A 17,133-nucleotide genomic window follows, 5' to 3' on the forward strand; every position below is an offset into this window, starting at 1 on the left:
ATTATTTTTTTGGTTACAAAGGAAAAACCAATATGGCGATTCTAATCTCACAGGTATACAATATGATCTTAAATAACTAAATTTATAAAAGAAAATCTTAAGATTTTTTCAAAAAAAAAAAAAAAAAAAACTCTTAATATGAATATTTAAATTCCATTCGTTAATAAAATTACATTAATTATCAGTTTTTAACTGATATTGTATGTGACCAGTTTTTATCGGTTTTGAGAGAAACTAACTACTGATTTAAAAATTAAATGATATTCAATTTGGTTGGTTTGGATTGTTTTTTATAAAAAAATAAAAATAAAAATCAAATTCAATGCAATTCAATTAAGTGCAGTTGAATGGTTTGGTTCTTGTCTACACATCTACATACTATTATGTGGAACCTATGCTAAGGCTTATTGAATGGTTTGCAAATGACTATATGATAAAGGATCTGGATCCTCTCAATCCTCTCAACAATAAAATCCAAACAATAGATTAATCCAACGGATGGAAGATTAAAAGAACAAATAATTAAAACAAATACACATTGCACAAAATATAATATAACCCTAATTGGGTAGAGAGCCGTTCTCGGCCAAATTGGGATTTCTTTTTCTTCTTCTCCTTAAGCGTGTATCTTCTCTATTTACTGTTTATTGATTTTTTAAAAGTTATTATGGCTTCTTCTAGTATGTTTCTGCAAATCCAGATTGGGGTGTCACAAAGCGAGCCCCCCTTCAACTGAGTTTGTACATGTTACCAACTATAGTCTTTATATCATTGATATGTATCCTCTTAAAATCTTAAAACTTTGTCGATAAAACTTGAATTGTGTGATAACTCATTTCCAACTACAAATGAGAGCACAAAAATAGAGTTGAAGAAAAAAGCAGCTATGATCCTGCATAAGAAAGTTAGAATTGCCAACAAAAAAAGAAAGTGAAAGGGAGCAAGAGATGAGAACAACAGGATGTTTGTAGCAAAAGTTGAGACAGTGCTTTGTACCTCAGCCATCAAATTAATCTAACGCCCTTAATAATGCTGGAGAGATTGAAGGAAAGAGCACGGATGGAGAGGATCCGTGTGCGACAAGTCTTAAGAGGGTGATGTAGAGAAAAATCAAAGATACTAATTATATTTTGAAGCAGAGAGCTATTGAAACTGATAAAAGAAAAGTATGATTATCAAAATAAAACTAAGGACTTTTTTTCTTCTTTAGATTATTATTTGGTTGCAGATGAATATATGATATACAAGTCTTGTCTACTAAAAATATATAAAAGTTGAAGAACAACAAAATTTCATAATCGTCCTCTTTAAAACTCATCTCCTTCATTACATGATTTTGCAAAATTTAATTAAATTGTTTTTTAAAAAAGAAATTAATTATGGATAATGATCATCACAATTGTAACAAATTTCCACTGATAAATATGAAATTAATTAATATGTTACAAAAAAATTACGGATAATGATCATCACAAGTCTGTAATATCCCCCCTGTCAGTGTCAGAATATTACCAGTCGATCGAGCCAGAGGATTAAAGTTTATGGAAAGAAAGTTTGACGGAAATATTTATTATGAGATGTCAGCTTAATACGGAGAAAGTATCAGAGTCGTATTTAACACGCTTAAGACAAAGGGCATAATTGTAATTGCACGAAAAAGGATATTTATGTGATTTTGGTGGAAAATATCTCATTCTCCCCTATCCTTTCTCTCTCTAGGGTTTGAGTTTGGCAAATTGCTCTTCCTTCTCTCTTCTCTCACGCCACTCTTCTCTCTTTCTCTTCCCCAATCCTTTCCAAATCTTCTTCCTTTCATGGCAAGGCTTTAACTTATGTTCTTTCAAGACATCATAAACATATATATGGAAGCTTGGTTTTGGTTTAAGGTTTTGATTTGTGGTTGAATCAAGAAGTTAGGGTTTGATGATGAAAGTGATGAGTTGGAAAAGAAATCTATAGATTGATGAGCTAGCAAGGATCAAGATGCCTTAGATTACAAGAAAAACATCAAGAAGGAAATGGTATGAGCTAAGAAAGTAAGTGATCAAGAGCTAGGGTTTTGGTTGCTTGAGCTTAGGACTTGGAGCTGCTATGTGAATCCTGTTTAGGTGAGTTCCTTAGATAGTTTTCCCACCCTTGGGACTATGTGTTTATCCATGAAAGGAAACATGAGATTCTAGTTTATGATTTCTCCCCTTTCTCATGCCATGATCATTAATCTTGTTAATCGTTGCCTCCTTAATGATATTTTAAGTGTCTATATGATTTTTAGAGTTGAAATATGCTTTGGGTCATTGAAATTGGAGGTTTTTGAAGAAAATGGCTGTTTTACAAGTTCTGTTCTGTCATGGCCTGCCTAGCACGCCATTTGTCGCCACAACGACAAGCTGAAAATAGAAAACATACCTTTCTGCCATTTTCTCAGGTTATATTTCATCTCTCTTATTTCAAATTGTACTTTTGTTAACAAATTGACCAATGTTACTTTTGTTGAAAAAATGACGAACGTCTTTTATTTCGATTTATAACTATTTATATATATTATGTCACATATGAATTTGCGATAAATTTTTTGCCCAGACTCTATAAAATTTCTCGCTCCGCCATTGACAATAACTGTTATAATAATAATGTTTTTCTGATATATTTTTCTTTGGGTTATAAAGTGTAAGATATCCTTCTTTATGTATTTGCCAATGACAATGTTTTTCTTTATCTTTAGCACAATCAAAGTCTTCATTGAATACCCCGAAGTCTTTTTGCACGTAGCCGCCTTCACAAGCTGGATATTTCGTAACGACTTTGCAATACCATGGCGCCGTCTCACCAAACCAATCATACGAACCACAAAATTCGATATGCAAAAACGTACTATTTCTTGCATAGGTCGAAGCCTGGGTAGAAACAGTACTGTAACAATCAAATTCTATTCGGTCAGGAAAAAGTTTTTCAATGGTAATTGTATATAAATTTGCTCCGAAACAAGTCCACCAACTCGAAGCATACGTGACTTGACCAAATAATATTAATATTAAAACAATTTGCAATATTGCATTATTTGTTGAAATATTAGCAATAACATGGTTAACAGTTCTTTCTCTCATTGGTACCAAATACCAATATGGCGATTCTAATCTCACATTTTTTTTTTTTTGAAAGATTAATCTCACATGTATACAATATGATCTAAAATAACTAAATTTATAAAAGAAACACTTAAGATTATAACTAAATTTATAAAAGAAACACTTAAGATTTCTTCGAAAAAAAAAAACTCTTAAGATGAATATTTAAATGCCATACGTTAATAAAATTACATTAATTATCAGTTTTTAACCGACGTTGTATGTGACCAGTTTTTAACTGTTTTGAGAGAAACCAACTACGGATTTAAAAATTAAATGTCATTCAATTGGGTTGGTTTGGATTGTTATTTATCCAAAAAAAAAAAAAAAATCAAATTCAATGCAATTCAATTAAGTGCAGTTGAATGGAACCTATGCTAAGGCTGATTGAATGGTTTGCAAATGACTATATAATATACAAGTTTTAAGATGGTGATGTAGAGAAAAATCAATGACACTAATTATATTTTGAAGCAGAGAACTATTCAGATTGATAAAAGAAAACTAAGATTATCAAAACTAAGGACTTTTTTTTCTTCTTTAGATTATTATTTGGTTGCAGATGAATATATAATATACAAGTCTTATGGCTTGTTAAAAAATATATATATACAAGTCTTATTACTTTTTTGACAAATGTAGGAACTTTCTTTGCTCCTAAATTGACTATATAATGTCCAGTATTAATTTTTTGGACAAATGTAGGAACTTTTTTTCTCCTAAATTGGTGATGATAGCAGCTCTATTATAGTTGTATTTAAAATGCCATGTTTATTTGGGACTTGGATCATCTCCTTCACCAATTCTCTCCTTCTCTCTCATTCTTCACATACTGACTCTTAGATCAATCAAATGATCAAAAGTTAAAAAAGAGAATAAGTTATAAAAAATAAAATAATATTTTAACCCCTTTTGACTTTGACTAAATACATAAATCCCTCCTTTTTCTCCAAATCGTGAATCTGAAAACCCTAACTCTTCCTTTTTCCCACGACACGATTGAAGCACAATGGATAGTGAGTCAATTACTACTTTGGCTATACCGATAAAACTGCAGTGCTTTGAAGATATTCTACTATGCATGACTTGATTTCTTGGCTTAGGATGCACTCTTTTAATAACAAATCATTAATTCCATGTAGAGCATGCTCATCAACCAAACCACATAAAAAGTGATACAGGTCACACAAAAATATTCAATGAAAAATAAACAAAATAGCAAAACACTGCAAAAACAAGTTTTCCTTTTCCTCCGAAGTTCATATCAACTACAAACTAATAACAAAAATCATCTGTATAAAAAAATGTCATTGTTTAGACTTAGTAGCTATGTACCAGCCACACTTCAAATCTAAGAAATGTCTAGTGTGTCTCAAATGTAACTAAGTATGACATGTGTAGGTGTCACTGTAGTTTTGTATTTTTGAATAACAGAAGGAATATGAAAGAATATAACGTAATAGAGAGAATATGGCTGCAAAAACTATTTTTATTAAATGAGAAACTGATGTTATATTACAGATCAAGAAAAGAAAATAACTGAATGAATAAAATGCTCCTTAATTATAGCACCACTACTTACTAAGTGAAACTAACTTGTCCACCAAAACAAAATAATAGATATTTTGCTTTGACTTATTCAAACCTAAAACAAACAGAAAATATGCTAGTAGCATCTAAAGACATGTTTTCAATACTCCTCCTTGCCGTGGAGACTGCAAACTCCTAGCTTCTTCTTTAAAAATTCAAACCTGCTGAGTGGAAAAAACATATCAGCAGCTTGATCTTCTGTTTTACAATAAACCAAATTCACATCACCATTTTCTTGCACTTCTCTTAAGTAAAATAGCTTGACATTAAAGTGCTTGGTCTTCCCATGAAATATTGGATTATATGATATGGAAATAGCTGCTTGATTATCAACAAAAATCGGTGTACTTTGCTCTTGCTTCAGGCCCAAATCTGCTAAGATATTCCTCAACCAAATAGCTTGATTTAACTCAGCTTCTGCTGTTGACTGAGCTACAACCTCTTGTTTCTTTGAACACCAAGAGAAAACACTTGAACCTATGTTGAAACAGTACCCTAAAGTACTCTTCATATCATCCAAGCTGCCTGCCCAATCACTATCAGAGTAGCCACATAATTTGAATTCTTTGACCTTGCAGTACTTTACTCCATAATGCACAGTTCCTTTGATGTACCTTACAACTCTTTTTGCTACCTTCAAGTGCAATTCACTAGGACAATGCATAAATCTTGACAACAAGCTAACTGAGAATAAAATGTCATGCCTTGTAGAACTAAGATACATTAGACACCCAATCAAGCTTCTAAAATGAGATTCATCAACTTTATCAGCCCCATCATCCTTGATGAACTTCTCCTTTTGATTCATAGGAGTGTTCATTGTTTTGCATTCATCAAGCTGAAATTTTTTTAAAATCTCCTTTGCATATTTTTCCTGACAAATAAAAGTCTCATTCTTCTTTTGAGTGATTTTCATGCCCAAAAAATAAGTCATAAGGCCAAGATCAGTCATCTCAAAGACATCTTTCATTTCTTGCTTGAATTCTTCAACTAGTGCTAGGTTGCTTCCTTTCACTAAAAGATCATCAACATACAAAGAAATGATTAAAATATCAGCACCAACATGCTTGACATAAAGTGTAGCTTCAGAGAGGCTCCTTTTGAAGTCCAAATGCAGCAAATGATCATTAATTCTATTGTACCACACTGTCGGTGCTTGTTTTAAGCCGTAGAGAGCCTTTTTTAGCAAGTAGACTTTTTCTTCTTGACCTTTGATCACAAAACCATCTAGTTGCTCAACATATATCTCCTCTTGCAGAAAACCGTTAAGGAAAGCCGACTTAACGTCCATATGAAACACTTGCCACCCTTTTTGTGGAACAACGACAAGTAGTAGCCTGATTGTGTCATGTCTTGCTACCGGAGCAAAAGTATCAAAATAATCAATTCCAAATATTTGAGAATAACCCTTCACAACAAGCCTTGCTTTGTGCTTATTTATAGAGCCATCGGGGTTGAATTTTGTTCTAAAAACCCATTTCACTCCAATGACCTTTCTATCATGAGGTCTTGGAACCAACTCCGATGTTTGGTTTTTCTCGATCATGGAGAGCTCCTCTTCCATCGCAGCTAACCATTTCGCCTCCATAACAGCTTCTTCAAAACTAGCTTGTTCAAATACAGCTATGTTGCACACTGCTACATTGCTTCTTTGATAGATGTCAGAGACTAGTCTAGTGCCTCGAATTGGTGGATCATCTACTGTTTCTTCAAGATCCAATACAATATTATGATTCTTATTTGGACCACTCTAGCACCACTTTTCATCTTCCATGAAGTGCACATCTACTTACCAAAAGTTTTCCACTTTGAGGTTGAAATTTTTTATATGCTTTAGTGTGCTGTAGCCAATAAATATTCCAGGTTCAGCCCTTTTGTCAAGCTTGTCACGCTTAACTTGAGGTACATGTGAGTAGCATAAGCAACCAAATACTAAAAAAATCCAGAGAAGTTTTAAAACCAAACTAGGCCTCAAATGGAGTTTGATTTTGCAAAGCTCGTGTAAGGAGTCTATTTTGTATGAAAACAGCGGTACTTGCAGCTTCAACCCAAAATTTCTTTGGTAATTCCTTTTGATGAAGCATACACCTAGCCATCTCCATGATTGATCTATTTTTCCTTTCACTCACTCCATTTTGTTGAGGAGTGTAAGGAGCAGTCAATTGACGTTCGATCCCTGCTTCAGCCCAAAATTGTTGAAACTGATTTGATACATACTTTTTTCCATTATCTAACTTCAAAATTTGAATACGACAATTGCTTTGATTTTCAACATGAGCTTTGAATCTCCAAAACACTACAGCTACTTCTGATTTGTATCTAAGAAAATAAATCCAACACATTCTGGTTAAGTCGTCAATAAAGGCAATATAATAAAGACTTCCATTTAGTGATGGAGTTCTTTGTGGTCCACAAAGATCAGTGTGAATAAGTTGGAGCTTCTGGCTCGCCTTCTAGGTACTTGTAGCAAATGGCTTCCTTGTTTGCTTCCCGAATTGACAAGCTTCACATTCAGCTAGCTTTTCTGTTAAAGATGGAACTCCACAAACTAATTGATTTTTTAGCATGTATTCCATTCCCAATTGATGGAAATGCCTAGCCGTTTGTGCCAAAGATCAGTTGAGCTAATTGTGACTGGAAAAGCATATTGCTCCTCCTTCATTTGATCAAATGAAAAACTCTCGCTCTTCATTTTGACTTTGAACATTTTTTGGCCTGTTGGATCCTTAATTATACAATTCTTATCTTCAAAAATAACTTTGTACCCTTTTTCAAGCAGTTGTCCAACACTAAGCAAGTTCTGATTAATTTCAGGCACATATAGAACATCAATGAGATTTTTCGTACCTGAGTAGCTTGTTATAGCTACTGTTCCCTTGCCTTTAACTGGAATATGTTCACTATTTCCAATTCTGACCCATTTGATTTCGGTGTCCTCCAGTTTCTTGAACAAAGCTTTATCATAGGTCATGTGATTAGTGCATCCACTATCAATCAGCCAAGATGCACATGAACTGCTGCTGGAAAAACATGTTGCAACAAAGAGATAGTCTTCCTCCTCTTGCTGGACATTTTTTGCTTTAACTGCAACTTGTTGGATTTTTCCTTTATAAATCACATCTTCATGACGCATTTCATTGCACTTGCTGCACTTTGCAGCTGGCCTTCTCCTACAATTAAATGGTGGGTGACCCATTTTTTCGCAGTGTTCACAAGGTGGGTAACTTTTCTTCTTACCCTTTCCTTTGCTGTAATTATTTGCAGCATTTTCACTACTTGCTGGATGATTCTTTAAAGAGTTTGATTGTTGGCTCTTGGCTACTAAAGCACGTTCAACCACACGATCTTGCCTCATAAGTCTTCGTTGTTCTTGGGCTTGCAAGGCATGTATGACTTCTGCCAAAGTGATGTTACTAAGATCCTTTGTGTTCTCTAAACAGGCTAGAGATGCCTCATATCTTTCCGACACTGTAACCAAATTTTTTTCTACAGTTCTGGAATCACCAAATCTGATGCCAAGTAATCTAACCTTGTTTGCAATAGACAACAATTTGTCTGAGTATTATATTCTTTGATTGTTTCAGATCTTTCATTTTCTGCAACTCAAACTCTCTCATCAGATTCAACACTTGCATGCTACGAATTCTCTCATCACCTGCATATTCTTCCTTCAAATAGTCCCATATTGCTTTCGGTGTTTTGAGGGTCATGATTCTAGTGAAAACTGTTTCTGAAACACCAGCAAAGAGACAAGATTTTGCTTTCGCCTTCTTAGTTTTTTCTCCTTGTGATATTTCAACTGAGCCATAGTTGGATTATCTGGCAGTGGAGGAACTTCATAATCCTCTTCTATGGCTTCCCAAACATCCAAAGCTTCTAGGTAGGCCTCCATTTTTACTGCCCAAAGAGAGAAGGGGCAACTTTTGAAAAATTTGACTCGTCATCCATTTCACAGGTCCCTCAAGAAGAGAGCTCTGGATACCAATTATAGTTTTGTAGTTTTGAATAACAGAAGGAATATGAAAGAATAGAACGTAATAGAGAGAATATGGCTGCAAAAACTGTTTTTATTAAATGAGAAACTGATGTTATATTACAGATCAAGAAAAGAAAATAACTGAATGAATAAAATGCTCCTTTTATAGACCACTACTACTAAGTGAAACTAATTTGTCCATTAAAACCAAATAATATATATTTTGCTTTGACTTATTCGAACTTAAAACAAACAGAAAATATGCTAGCAGCATCCAAAGACACGTTTTCAATAGTCACAATCACATGTAGCATATGTTTGGTTTCATTTTCGGATGAGCCAAAATCAATTCCAGAGATATAGAATCAATTTTTTACATGTTTAATTCCTCTCGAGTAAAACTAAATAGGCAAAGTGCTTGTAAGAAATTAGTGGCCTGAAACAGATGAAGTTTGGTAAGCTATATCAAATATTAAGTCTCCAAAATATCTTATTATAATTCATTAGGCAAAGTGCTATATGTAACAGCCCGATTTTCGCTAGATTTATTTTATTATTTATTTATGTGTGTTATATGTGCTCTTATGTGATTATTGCCTCTGTGGGTATTTTTGGTTGGGAATCATAAAATCCGGTATTAGAAGGGCATTTTAGTCATTTTGGACTTAGGGGCATTTTGGTCATTTTGAGAGCAGGGGTAATTTTGTAATTTTGCCGGAAGTTATTTTTAGTGCTTAGTAAGAGTATTATTTTACCAAGTTACTAGAAGGTGTAGTAATTATTTTATTTTACAGTTAAGTGACCGTTAGTGTCATATTTTACCGTTAAGTGAGTAGTAACATTTTTGAGGTTTAAATAGAAATGGGTTAGGCCCATTAAGGTTGTGAGATAAGCCCAATTAGGGGAGCCTATATAAACTAAATGTTAGAAGAGAAATAGGGTTTTTCCTTCACAACATTTTTCATTTGAGAAGAGAAAAGTTAGAGGCTAGAGGGAAGAACAAGTGCAAGGGTTAGAGGCAAGAGGGATTCATCATCTAGGAGCTAAATTGAAGCTTGGGTTAGAGAATCTTGGTGCTAGAGGTAAGAGGGTTAGAATTCAACCATAATTCACAATTTTTTCTTTCTTACCCATTTTTGTGAAATTGATGAATCGAATCTAATTGTTGTAAAATTCGTGCATGATTGTTGTTGTTATGTTTGAGAACATGATTTACATGATAATTGTATGTTAGTATGTGAATTAACATGTTTAAATGCATAGTTGTTGGTGCTTTGTGTTCATGAGCAAGTTTGATGAGAATTGAAGTTGTAGTGTTGAATTGTGCATGAATTTATGTTCAAATGTTGTTGTTGTTATCTTGACATATGTTGTTGTTGGATTGATGCAATGGGTATCATTGAAATGGTGAATTGGTGATGAATATGTTGTTGTTGAAAGTTGTGGAAATTGATGAATTGGTGAATTTTGATGAGATTAAGTTGAATTGTAGTGTCAATGATTTTTAATGAATGAAACAAGTTGATTATGATGAGTTATGGTATAATGATTTTCTGTTTTTGGTTGTTGTTTGGTAATGAGTGTTATACCCTAATTTTGGACCTAAAAATACTTATTCAAAATATTTTTCCATCTTGAATATATGTCTATTATTCTTGAAGAATTGCCAATTTGCTATTGTTTACACTGACATTTTACTCTGCTTTATCTCTCAATTTAGCTTTAAAAATCTTTTCAACTGTGTATTTGTCTATGTTTTCTTGCATTCCAAGTCATCCAAAACATTTTTCTTGCATTTCAAGTCATTTGAATTATCTCTGATCAATTGCATATCTCTCTGCATTTTATTTCAATATTATTTGCAAAATTCATGAAAAATGGCATTTTAGTCATTTCCTGCATTCAAACTCATTTTGGCCTTTGAAAATTGTTTGAATCTTTTCAATTGGTTTGTATAAGTCCTTGTTCCAAAAAATCACATTTGAAGTCATTTTGAGTCAGTTTAGCCCCTAGGGGCATTTCAGTCATTTCCTGTGTTAAAACCCTGTTTAATCTCTAAAAAATTGTCTCTGAGTCTTTTAATTTGCTTGTATAAACTCTTGCTTTAATTCCCTGTTAAAAAACCATTTTACAATTGCATTTGAGTCATTTTGAGTCGTTTCAGTCCCTAGGGGCATTTTGGTCATTTCACGTGAAATTTTGACAGAGAGAGGTTACTTTGAAGTACCTCATTTAAGTAGTTGGTTCATTTTAGTCCTTTTTGTGTTTTTTTTATTTTTTGTTTCACTTTAAGTCTTTTTTTCAATTACCAATTTTAATTCATTTTAATTTTACTTTTTAGTCCTTTTTGCATATTAGTCCTTCGAAGTTTTGAAAATTGCATTCAGGTCCTTATTGTTTAAAAATTGTTTTTTAGTCCTTTTTCTAAAATTACAGAATAGTTCCTTTTCATTTCAGTCCTCAAATTTCGCAAGTTTTCATTTTTTTTAAGTCCTTTCACTTAAATTGCAGGTTAGTCCTTTTAATTTGCAGATTAGTCCTTTAGGTTTTCATAATTTGCAGATTGGTCCCAAAGTCAAGTCCAGTGTCCAATTCAACGTGGCAAGCACCTATTGGCTATCAAATACACATGTCAAGCTATAAAAGGATCCAATCATCACAATCACTATTAATTGAATGCCAACTCATTACAATCACAGAAACAGAATCACACATTCTCTCTCTTGGCAGTTACGATCAAAAACAAAAGAAACCCATAAATTCATCCCCAATTCATCAAACCCTAAATTTCCAGAACAAGGAATTAGATCGAATTGAAGCAAATTTGTTGCAGTTCTCAGAGATTCGAGTTTGAATCTTCATCATTGAACTGGAGGAACTGCAATCCAAACACAAATTCGAAAGAATTGTGCGATCACAGTTCAGAGAGGTGAGAAGAAGAGAGATCGAAGCAGAATCACATCAGTGAAGAAGAAGAAGGGAATAACTGATTTATTTTCAGTTCAAGAGCTTACCAGAAGCGTTCGCAAGGATCTTTTGTTCGAATCTCCGAATTAAAACCAGGTATTCCTCAAACTCCTTCATTTTTCATCGCAAAAGCTCAACGAAGATCCACAAACACAAACAAACGGTGAATCGAAGCAGAAACTTTGAAAAGATTCGAAAAAGTTTGAAATGAAACCCTAAAAATGTAAATCTTCAAAGATTCACCGTTTATTTTGTAAATCCAAGCTCATAATCATAATCAGTGAAGGAAATAGTGTAGATTAGGGTTTCATTTCAAGAAGTTACGAAAAAGTTTTGAAAACATAGAAACCGAAAGATTCAAGTGTAGATCTGCTCATATCTAAGCCTTGTTTCAAAAAACCAGTTCCAGAATCATAAAGAGGAGTTTCAGACGAACACAACGATGCAAAAATTTCCAGAAAAAAGTTCAAGTGCGGCGGCGCTACCGGCGAGCCACCGCACTTCCTCCGTTGTGTTCGTCGGAGAAGACGATAAGAGGAGAAGAGAGAAGTGAGAGTTTCTCTCACTAGTATGAGAGAAGAGAGAGAAGTGAACGTAGGAAATGAATTGGACCGGTAGGTTTGGGGTTTTATAGACCCCTGAACCGGTCCGGTTCATTCTTGGTCCACCTTGTATTCATTCTTAGTCGTAGGATCTAGGTTTTGATCCATTTGGATCAATCCAACGCTCCATAATTTCCCTTGTGATCCAGGATCCATGCAGGTTTGGGTTTGGGCTTGTCTTCTTCGTCTGTTTTGGGTTTCTTGCTATGTACACCTGTTGTGTTGCTATCTGACCCCCTGTGTATCTGATTTTAGGCCAAAAAATTCTTAGAAAAATTATTAAGACTTTTCTTGTTATTTTTAATTGTTCTTGAATATCTTTACATGTTAATTTTGACTTGGGAAATGTGGGAAAATATTTTTTGTTTCTTGTTAGTATTTTTTGTTTGTTTTTTGTTTCTTGTTAGTTTAATGTCAAAACTTCATGAAAATTACTAAAAAACAATTCCTATATGTTTTGATGTATATGGGAGGTTTGTGATGATTTTACATGATAGAAAATGAGTAAAAATATAGGTAAATCTCCTTGTGTTCTTTTGGTGCTTTTTGTCAATGTTGAAGAAGTTTTTTTTGCATGGTTTGAGTTCCAATGTTTTGTCTCATGATAATTGATACTTGATGGATGGGTTTTGTGATATGTTTGTCCTTAGTTTAGTGTATCTGGTATTGTTTGTGATGCATAGCATTGGCATTGGTTTCTTGTGTTACAAGTTATACAAATAATTGTTTGTAAAAATAAGATGCCAAATATGTCTAAGATATATCATGATTCTTGATTTGAATATGTCCTCATAATCCTCATATTATTGATTGTAATAAAACCCCTTTAGAAAATTGTCATGATATGAGGACTATAAGTCATATGCACATTGAGAAGCTATGGTAAATTTTAGTGCATTTTGACATTTTGTTCTTGTTATTTTTGCTATCCTTTGTTTAGTATTTCTTTGCCTATCTTTCTATCATCCTATGCTTTATATTACTAACAATTTCATCTATTGGTTTCATACATCTCCTAAGCATCACATCTCCATCCCACTTCTTGCCATTTAAACTCATGCAATACCTAGTATGTAAAAATTTGGGTATTTTGTAATTTCTTTTATGCAATTTAAATTCTTGCAAGACCATAGCATGTATTTAGGCAAATGATGTAAAGGACAATGGACTCTAATGATGTACACCGACACAAGCACCGACACGTGCACACACATCACATAGATACTTTAGATGTATGTTTAGGGTATGCATGCCTTAGATGTATGTTTAGGGAATGTTTGCTTAGATGTATGTCTAGGAACTTTGAAACTTAGACAAAAATCCTTTTTCCAAAAAACATGAACAACATTACTCAAATCTTTTTCCTAATAAACTTTGGGATCAAAATCCCATTGATTTTCCTTTTATTTTCTTAAACAAATTTTTTAATGAATTTTTAATCATACTTAGACTTTTTGCAAAATGACTAATTCAACCTCATATTTTTACAATCTTATGCCCTTGAGGCCTCTTTTTCTCATTCTTCAAAATTCCATTTTTCAAACTTAAAATCAATCAACAAAAACAAAAAACCTTTTTGGAAGAGAACTACGGTGGATTTGATCCCTTAAAAGGGTACGTAGGCAAGGAAACAATATTCCTTCAATTCAAATAAAATAAAAATTCAAACATCTTCTTCTCCCTCCAATTCTTCACTTAGTAAACTCTTAGGTGTAAATATCACTTTTCAAATAGCATTTAAAAGTAAAGCGCGCACGTAGAAAGTAAAGACGGTTCCTGTAGGATACTATAGTCGTTATGGGTGCCTAACACCTTCCTGTAACGAAAACAACTCCCGGACCTCGATTCTCAAGAATTTTGCTTATTTTTTCCCTTCCCAAGAAAAAATAAGATATCAAAGGTTAAAAAGGTTCAAACGTAATCAATGTTTGACACCCGAAAACCAAGATAAAACAATGAGGAATGGTTTGGGAGAAATCGGGATTTTCATATGAGATTGAGCGTTAACCGTTTTGAAAAATGAGTGTGATGTGAGGTTATGGAAAATGATTTTTGGGATGGTTGAAACTTGAATTTTTCTATACATTATGATAGAGCTAAGTGTTAGGAGAATATAGGCGGAACCGGAATTGAATTTGGGTTAACGGTCGAGATTTTACGAACGAAATGGCAAAACCGGAAAACTTGAACTGCACAGAACCGCAGCTCAGGACACTGGCTGCTGCCCATTTGCGCCTGGGCGCAGGAAGCGATGCCTGAGCGCAGCTTGGCAGCCCCACATGGGTGCCTGCCGTGTTGTGTTGTGATGGGGTGCTTTGGGGCCAATTCCGGACTTCCAAAACCGATTCTTTCGATGTTTTTACTATTTTCTAGACTTTCTAAACTTATGGAAACATCAAAAGAATTGAGTTGAATTTGACTCCTTGGATTTAATCAAGCTTTTTGTTGATTGTTCAAGGAATGTTCAAGAACGCTGATTTTCTGAAAACTTGTTTTCTCAAAAGAATGAAGTAGGGTTAAGTATGTATGATGTTTATATGACTTCTAAAAATGGTTGTGAATGAGAATTTTTGTTTTGAAAATGAGAATTTTTGTGAAATGTGAAAAAGGAGACGAACTTTGTGATTTCCATGAATTCGTCGTATTTGGCCGGTGAAACGCCAAGGCATCCTCTACTGCACTCATATGTGGCCTAGAGGTATGCTTAGTTGAGGCATTTAAACTTGTTTACTCGATTTTGGCTTCAATGCCCAATTATTTTTTTAATGTTGTGACTTTGGGAGACGAACTTGATTGAGAATGAGTTTTGAGAGCCAATTGCTTATGAATCCTTTATGGATTAGATTGATATGAGTATGAGATGATGTATGAATGGTTGTTAGGTGATGAATATGATGTTTGTGATCATATGTTGTATTTGTTCCTCTAATTGGATTGTAAGGAATTATGTGGAAATGTGGCAACTATATGTTGATTTATGTGGAGATGATTGATGATGTGTATGTGTGACAACTATATGTTGATTGAATTGTGGATGTTGTTGGTGATTGTATAATTGTCAAGTGGTGGTGAATTGTTGTCGATGCATATATACTAATTGAATGGTGATGAACATGTTGATGTTATGTTATTTGTTGAACATGTTAAATGACGTTGATTGTTGGTGGTGAGTTTATACATGCTAGTTTGGATGTGATTAGCGATGAATGCGTGTATATACATATAGCCGTTGATTATAGCCGTTGAATCGTGGTGAGCATATGCATTGTGGATTGAGTCATATGTTCATGCATCATATGTCGTGTCGGATGTTATATCCATATTGCCGTTGATTATAGCCGTTGATAATGATGTGTTTGTTGCATCATAAGGTGACGACCTTGGAGGAGTTTGGTACCACATGCATCTAGAGAAGAGTCTAGAGCATCATATGCATTTGATTAATTGATGAGTCGTGTCATAATTGAATATGTAACTTGTGAATTTGTGTGTTGGTGAAATTTGGTGAATGTTGTGATTATGTGGATTGGTGTATATGTACATTGGTGAATTTTATGGATGGTTGTGAATAATTGTATTATGCTCTAATTGCATGTCTTAATTGTTTGTGCTTATACACTTGGTGAATCAATTGATGATGGTTATTTTAATAATAATGATGAGGTGAGATTTGTATATGTATATATACATATATGATGTGGTGATGTTCTTTGATAATGATGATGGCTTGCTTATAACTTCGATATGACGAATTGTACTTGTTGAAATAAGCATGCTAGATGAGTAATGAAGTGAGTAATGTTTTCATTGATTGATGTTGATAAATGATGAGCTTTTGTTGATGACTTGATTAGAGGTTGAATATGTATGCTATGCTATGATAATAATGTGATAGCTTGAAATGTAAGTGATGGGGGATAATAATGATCATGTGATGCTAGTGTTCTAGGAGGGAGGGTTATGTATATGTGATACGTGTATGATACACTTATTGATATGAACTCGGAATGATGATATGGAATGGTTTGAATGGTATGAGAATCATGAATACTGTGAATACATGTATGATTTGTTATTTTGTATTCTTGAATATATCTTTCATTTCCAATGTTCTAGTTTAAATCTTTTATGGATTATGATGATGTAATGCTAACCCTCAGTGGTCTATGGTGGACCGCCTACCTCTCTGTATGGATGGGTAGACGGCGTGCAGGATGCTTAGTTGTTGCTTGTTGATGCCGAGGAGTGGGGTTTCTCTCTTTATATGCAAGTGTCTAGATTAGGGCTCTGATCTAAGGTAGTTCTTGCATGTTGTTTTATTTGACTATGTATTTGGAGTTGAGATATTCTGTTATTTGAGATTTGGATGATACATTTGTATTTAGTTTGGAGATCCAAAGATTGTTTATGAATTATATGTTGTTCCGCTGCTATGTAGTATAACATGATCTTTATGCATGTATGAATTGTGGTTTATTCGGAGACGTAGCATCTATTTCTAGAATATTTCTGATGTATTCGTGTGTTTTACCGCTTAATAGAAATAGGGTGTTACACTATATGCAAGCAGTTCAATTTGATGCACGTAATGTAATTGTTAACAAATCCAATCATCTACATTCAATATTATAAATGTAAACAAAAAAGGGCATATATCGGGTATTCTCCACACAACTGCGGAAACTAATCCCTCAAACTCTGTGTGACACAAATATGCCACTGAGTTTCAATCATGTCGGTATAAGCAGCAGGTAAAATTATTAAGTACGATGTTTAAAATGATAATATATTGAACAAAACTAACAAATTTGATTGCATTTCCTGGTTGAGAAAGTTAGCGTCGTGAAGTTGGATGCATCTAACAAAAGATAAG

The 17,133-nt window shown here is 33.7% G+C and overlaps 1 long non-coding RNA gene across 1 annotated transcript; it reads left to right on the forward strand.

Annotated features, from left to right (window-relative positions):
* The first annotated feature begins 9,217 nt into the window (after positions 1-9,217).
* Positions 9,218-16,744, forward strand: LOC146915671 (uncharacterized). Its single transcript, XR_015013403.1, has 2 exons — positions 9,218-9,773; positions 16,463-16,744. It is a non-coding gene; the product is annotated as an uncharacterized LOC146915671 (long non-coding RNA).
* Positions 16,745-17,133: the final 389 nt, after the last annotated feature.

This window comes from Medicago sativa, chromosome 6 (assembly GCF_051527215.1).
Source record: "Medicago sativa cultivar Bolivia chromosome 6, Bolivia_mono, whole genome shotgun sequence".
Taxonomy (NCBI): domain Eukaryota; kingdom Viridiplantae; phylum Streptophyta; class Magnoliopsida; order Fabales; family Fabaceae; genus Medicago; species Medicago sativa.